Here is a 7,487-nt window from a genome sequence, read left to right on the forward strand (position 1 = left end):
TAGTCTCTCTTGTCTTCGTTATTTCGATTTCGTCCCTTTTTTTGGCTTTTACTTCGATTTAGTCCTTTTTTTAGCATTTTTATTATTTTCTTCACTATTTTAATGTGTTATCATCTTTTATTATTATTATTATTATTATTATTATTATTATTATTATTATTATTATTATTATTATTATTACTTATATATATACGCATATATATATATTTAAGCTTTAGATTATTTTACTATTCTATTAGTATTATTATTATTATCGTTATTTCATTTATGTTTTCTTTTTTATTATTTATTTATTTTATTTTTCTTTCTTTTCTAAAAAGTTTGTTATATATATATTATATACACGCACATATTTTTGTAACATCTATATGTATACCTTTAAAGGTTATTAAATTTATCTTTATATTTTTTCTTATATATATATACTTATGTTTTTTATATTATAATTAATTTACATATGCAATTATATATATCTATGTGTATATTTTAATCTTCATAAGTGCGTGTATACATATTTATATGCTTATACGTTTATAATACGTAATTTGTATACATACCCATGTACATACCTTTTAATTTTCATAAATATATACATGCATGCTTATTTACATTGCTTATTATGTCTTATAATATATATATATACATACACGTGTACATCCATACATTTCTTGCGTTTTTATAATTTTATTTGCTTGATTCTTTTATTCATTTACTCATTTACTTATTTATTTATCCATTATATTCATTTTTACTCAGATTCTTGAAAAGGAAAATTTTAAAAATAAAAGTAATACTCGATATTTGGGATCTTTGAGAGAATCGAGCCCTAACGTATTGGCTTTCGATTTTCTTCGTTGAACCTAAATAATCGAGATTACTCCTTTTAAAATAATAAAAGGCTCATTATCGGGAATTCAATATGTTGTGTCCTAACGCATTGGATATGACACGTTGCTTTCCCGAAATGAGGATTTTTCTAAAAAATTAATAAATGCAGTATTTTGTATTTAGATTTGAGAAAGTCGTGCCCTGACTTATTGGGTTTTGATTTTCACAATAAATCTAAACACGTGAATATTTTCAAACTCAAGTTTTAAACGATATCGGGACTTAAAAAAGGATCGTGTCCTAACTTACTGGTCGTGATCCCTTTTTTAATCCAAGATAGTTAAATATATTTTAAATAAGTATTTTTCATTCGCGTATCGGGAATTCAAGACATTGTGTCCTAACTTACTGGATATGATTCTCTTTCTCGAATAACGTGAAGTATCCCCTTTTTCTTGAAAATTTTCAACGTTTTAATACAAGGATCGTATTTTTAAAATTCTTCAAAGTTCTCAATTTTCGACATTAAGACATTAAGTAATCAACTAGGTACCAATTTTGGGCGTATCGAGGGTGCTAATCCTTCCTCGTGCGTAACCGACTCCCAAACCCGTTTTTCTGAATTTCGTGGACCAAACTTGTTGTTTTAATAAAATCAAACCATTCATTAAAAACAACCACTTTTCGAGGTGATCCAATCACACCTCATAAAAAAGGATTGGTGGCGACTCCCGTTTCATTTTTCAAAACTCAAGTCGACCCCGATTTCATCCAAAAAATGGTGTCAACACCTCCTATTCCTGATGGTTACTTAGCTGGATTTTTTCGAAAAACTTGGAGGATTGTGGGTTCAACCTTTGTGGAAGTTGTTAGGTTTTTTTTTTCACTACTGGAAAAATGCTAACTTTCTTTAATTCCACAATCATTATTTTAGTTCCCAATGTTACAAATCCTATTTACATGACAAACTTTAGGCCAATTTCCTACTGCTCCACTTTTTACAAATGTGTAAGAAAGATTCTAGCTAATCAGCTTAAGAAATGTTTTCTTATCATCATCACTTAACCAATGAGCTTTCATGAAGGGGAGATATTTGAATGATAATGTTTTATTAGCACAAGAATTGGTTAACAGTTACAGTAGAAAAACTATTTCACCAAGATGTACACTAAAAGTGGACTTAAAGAAGGCTTTTGATTCCTGAAGTTGGGATTTCCTTTACAAGTACCAAGGGTTCTTGGATTTTCGAAGAAGTTTAGGAAGTGGATTGAAGCTTATATCACTAAACCAAAGTAATCAGTGGCTTTTAATGGTGTATATTTCTAGTAAAAAAAAAGGGTTAAACAAGGTGATCCCCTGCTCCCTTATTTGTTCATTTTGGGCATGAATGTTTTGTCTTGCCTTCTTAATGCAACTGGGAAGCACAAAATTTTGGAGTCTCCTAAGTGCAAAAATTTTTGTCGCTCCCATCTTTGTTTTGCGAATGACCTATTGGTTTTCACCGAAGGGAATTTGGCATCTATACAATCAAGTAAAAATGTTCTTGGCTTATTTTATCAAGTCTCTAGACTACAAATAAACTCATCTAAGAGTGAATTATTTAACACTAGTCTAAATAATTTTGAGGTGTAAGAAATTGTAGAACCTACTGGCCTGAAATTTGGAGCTCTCCTAGTTAGGTACCTTGTTGTACCATTAGTAACTAGGAATTTGAGATATAGTGACTTCCACCCTCTTGTTGAAAAGATTACAAGTAGGATTAAAAGTTGGGATGCTAGAAATTTGACTTTTGCATGAAGGCTTCGGTTGATTCAATCAGTTGTGTTTGGCATACAATTTTTCTTGTGTAGAAACTTGTTGCCTTCAAAGGTTATAAAGAAGATCGCTTAGATCTCTAGTCAATTTAAAAACCCTTGGAGGATTTTTACAACTGCTGGATCTCTATGGTGGCTTGGATTCAGACTTGTGTCTTCAAATTCAATTGCAAGCCAACTGTACTTGAACTATAATGAAATTCCTTAAGCTAAGAAATTTAACTCCATTGCTTAGTGAGGTGCAATGAGGAATTCTAAAATGGAAATGGATTGGGGAGGGATATAAAGCTGTCAAGGCATGGGATCTTATCAGACAGAAAAGAGAGGGTACCATGGCATAGACTGATCGGAGGTCAACTTTCTATTCTTAACATTTTTTATATCATTGTTAGCCATGTTGGATCGACTTCCTATTAGGAGTAGGCTTTGCTCTTAGGGTTTTCAAAATTTTAATGATTGCATTTTGTGTGGAGAAGCTTTGGAAACTAGAGATCATCTTTTCATTACATGCTTTTTTTTTTCTAAGCTGTTATGGGATGATATATTGAATGCATGTGGTTTCAGTGAACAGGGATGATATATAGAATGCATGTGGTTTCATTGATGTTCATTGTACTTGGCATAGTAGAATTCAATGGTTAATGGTAAATGCAAAGGTAAAGTTTTAAAGCCACCATCCTTAGGTGGTTTGGAAAGAGAGAAATGGAAGAATTCATAGTAGAAAGTAAAGGTAATCTCAAGCTCTTCTTTTGCTAGTGAAAGGTTTTGTTAGAGATACAATTAAAAGGTTTTGTTAGGGATACGATAATTGGAAGTAAGATGGCCGAAAGATCTCTTAGCCAACAAACTTTATGCACAAAATGGGGATGGAGTGTAAATAGAACATAGATGTTTTTTTTTCATTCTTTTGGTTACAGTACCCTACTTTTTGTAATGTTGTAATTAGTCTTGAGTTATTATTTATCTAAAAAAAATATGTGCAGCATTGCACATCAACCCAATGTTCTTGTTTAGTTTTGTTATTTATCCTTTAAATTGAAAATAAAATTTACCTTGATAAAAAATCTAAGGCTTTTTTTTTATGTTTTACTATTACAAATACATATATAAGCAATTATAACATGGAATCAAATTAGTATAAGACAGACATGACAAGCAAAGAATAAAAAAGAACTGAAAAAAAAATCATCCAAGGCATACACACATGTTGGGATTGAAAAATCATACATCATAACATGGTGAATTTCGAACCTATATGCTCAAGGGTCCAAAACTTTCGCCTTAACCAAGCCTAAAGGTTTAATTGTGTTTAGGTTAAAATAATTTGGTTGTTTAGTTAACTTAAGTTTACATTAAATTAAAATTAATTTAGATAATTTAGGTTTACGATCCTTAAGCACCTAGGTTAGAATCTCACCGTATGTAATTACCATGTGTGGGTTCTCCTCCAAACATACTTTGGTTTCAATGTAATTATGATTTGTGTCGGCTTCATTCTACTCATAGCTGCTGGAGCTTATGCTATGTAATTATATTATAATTGTACTTATAATTAGATTTTTTTTTTAAATAAAAGGAAAAGAGAAAGTTTTGAGATATTGAATGTGGAAATTTTTAACTTTATTTATTTATTAATTTCTGATGCATCAAAAATTTTCAACTAACTTGTTTACTACTTGTATATCAAAGAATTATGTATTAAATTAATGTTTTGGCTGTCAAAATTAAATTGCCTCTAGATGCCCTTGAGCTGTCAAAAATTAAGTTGACTTTTATTTTGTTGTTTAGCTAAATGGGCTTAGATGGGTTGGGTCTGTCAAAACTAAATTGATTTAGGTTAATTCTAAGGAAAAATATCAAATTTGTTTGTTCCTCTTGGAATAAATTTAAGATTTATTAAAAGGTTGAAGTGATATTAGCAATTTCTTTATACAATTCAAATTATCTGATGCTTTTAGTTTCAGTTTAATTATTCAAGAAAAACTTTTAAAATTACAACTACAAGCAAACTATTCAATTTTCTATAGATTAAAGATAAAATTCTTATATATATTATAATTTTTTATACAATATTAAAAGTAGGGATGGAGTAACACGGTTCGAACTGTGTTCAACTAGTGTTTGGTAAAAATTTTAACAACTACTCCATTCAAGTCAAGACTTATATATTATAAATCTTAGCTTTAAAAATATTAGAATAAAATTAATAACTATTTGTAATAAAAGTTTTTTCATTGAGTTTTGGATTTGAATACTTTCAAACATATTCAAACCATCTGGTTTTTTTTATGTGCATTTTAAATTAAATTAAATTAAATGTAGCAAGTGAAATTCTAAAAAATAGCATAATTGTAAAAGAAATATGCAGCATAATGTCTGAGTAGCAGTAGCAGAGTTAAACTAAAGAAAAGTCATGGTTTATGAAAAAGAAAAGAAGTGGGAAAATGAAATTTATTTGGAGGAGTAAACCCCCAGCTTTGTTCCATGCCTAAAATAGGAGGAGAAAGAAAAGAAAGAGTCATGAACTCCAACCCGTGACCCAAGTTGACTTGCAGCAGCAGCATGTCATGTGATTGCCGTCATTAAAATAATAGGTAAGTGAAGATTTTATGTTGTTGGGAGTTAAAAGCGCTGACGAATTCAGATTTCTTCGTCTTATAAGTATTAACCTTAAATATTTGTTTCCCACCGAATTCAGTCATTTTTTTCAGTGGATCTACTTCAATATTTAATAAATAAAAGCGTCCTCGAAATCCGACATCGATATTGCTGTCGGGGTGTCGTGTAAGGCTATTAGGTAAATGAGTAATGATTTTGAAAGGGGAGGAATCTGGGCACCTTGCTTGCATGTCCATTCCTTCGGAACCAAAAATTTGGGGCTTTCATTAATTTATGCATTTTTGCTTTGCTGGGTATTAGATAGGAAATTAATTTTATAATGAAGCCTCCTCCTCGTTACACTGTATGAGTGCGGGAGTGTCGGGGTATGAAGCCAATCTAGATTGTGAAATACGAATTGATTTGACCCAATTAATTATAAAGTTAAAAGAAAATCCTGGTGCTATGCTATCTCAGAGTCTCAACTTGGAAATGGAACTGACATGAGTTGGTTTGAGGACCCCTTGGTTGTTTCCCTTTTGTGTGGATAGTTTTTGCAAAGCCATGCCCATGCCCATGGACAAATAACATAGGAGCAAAAGCTAAAGTTGATGGATGGAGATCAACATGTCCGGGGAACTCATGCTGCATCTTTCATCTGTCAACTTTGATGGACATAATTGCATGCTTACTGTGTTCTCTTCTGTTCACTTCACCAATCTGGACATGGTTCTTGTTTCCACACATCCCACCCCATAAGGGTCCATCTGCTCACCACTTACCAAACTTCAACTTCAATTTGAATTTGAATCACACCTATATTCCCCTCCCTATTTCATTTTGTCGCCATCCGGCTTGCCTTTGACTTCCACACCCAACTTCACACTCGGGCTAAGTACTTTTGTTCTAAAAACGAATTCCAAAATTATAATTAAACTAAATTATTACAATCATAGCAAACAATAAAACGTTTACATGAAGAATAAGTCTGGAGCAAACTTACAAAGGCTGTGATGCATTCAGAATCCCTCAAGATTAAAAAGTTGTACATTGAATTTAAATTCAATGCCACAAAAATTGAAGTATCAATTTTATAATTTCTCACCATCAAAATGTATTGTAGAGAATTTCGTGCTCATAATTTGTAAATAAAGAGAAGGGTTTAAAGTATAACAAAGTTAAACAAATAAGCGCAAAACAAAATAAAAATAGACTGAACTGATTATAGATTATGGATGCCTCCTCGTTCGATGATCAGCAAATTAAAGTGTTCAAAAAACAGTCTTAATCCACCAATTCTCTCATTGTTTCAATAGTTTGACAATTAATTCTTGTGAAACAAACAACCTCACAATTTAATTATTCGACAGCCTCAATTTAAATTAGATCGCTAGTTCTCATGACGTCATCTAACTACACACCCAATCGAATCATATCAAATTTTTTTTTTATGAAATAAAACAGAGTTTTTTTTACCAAGTATTGTTCGAAGTATTAAACTCACCCTTCTTAACTAAAAGGCAATCTATATGTTTCTTATGATTTAAAAAAAACGAATCTCAAGATAATCTCATAACTCCAACACCAAACGTTTATCACCCTTAAACTAAAACGAAATTGAGTTGCTCCTAATAGAAAAATTAATAAAATTAAAAAATAATAAAAGAGATATTTTATATAAAACTAAAAAGCAAAGCAAAATGATGGTGGAGATAAAAGCAAAGCAAAATGATGGTGGAGATTTAGATTAAATTCTAAATCTAATTTAATCTCATTCTTTGTGTGCCATATTCAAGCTTTTCTAAAGATAAAATCTACTATTTTTATTTATATTTTCAACCATTTAATTTTTTAAATGTATTTAATAAATCACAATAAAATTTAGTAGATCAAATCTTTTGACTTTTGCTATTGAAATTATGGATTAAAAACTTTATTCATTATATTTTGGTAGAAATAAATCTTGGATTATTTTAAATATATAAGCACTTTATTTTTTCAACAAAAGAGGCTAAACTGCCCTTAATAAGTAGGAATTAAGAATTGAGGCTTTTATAGCATGCATCTCTCATACTAATTATTTAATGTAATGATTTAAAGAAGAATGTGAAATCCCTCCAAATTGGAAGATCAACTTTAAAGCTTTACAAGTCAAAGGAATTTAGAGGAAACCATCTTATAATTGATATCATCATTAACATTATGGGTAAATCTAAAATAGAGTTTCTCATATTTTGATCATTTCTT

Source organism: Gossypium raimondii, chromosome 12 (genome assembly GCF_025698545.1).
Source record: "Gossypium raimondii isolate GPD5lz chromosome 12, ASM2569854v1, whole genome shotgun sequence".
Taxonomy (NCBI): domain Eukaryota; kingdom Viridiplantae; phylum Streptophyta; class Magnoliopsida; order Malvales; family Malvaceae; genus Gossypium; species Gossypium raimondii.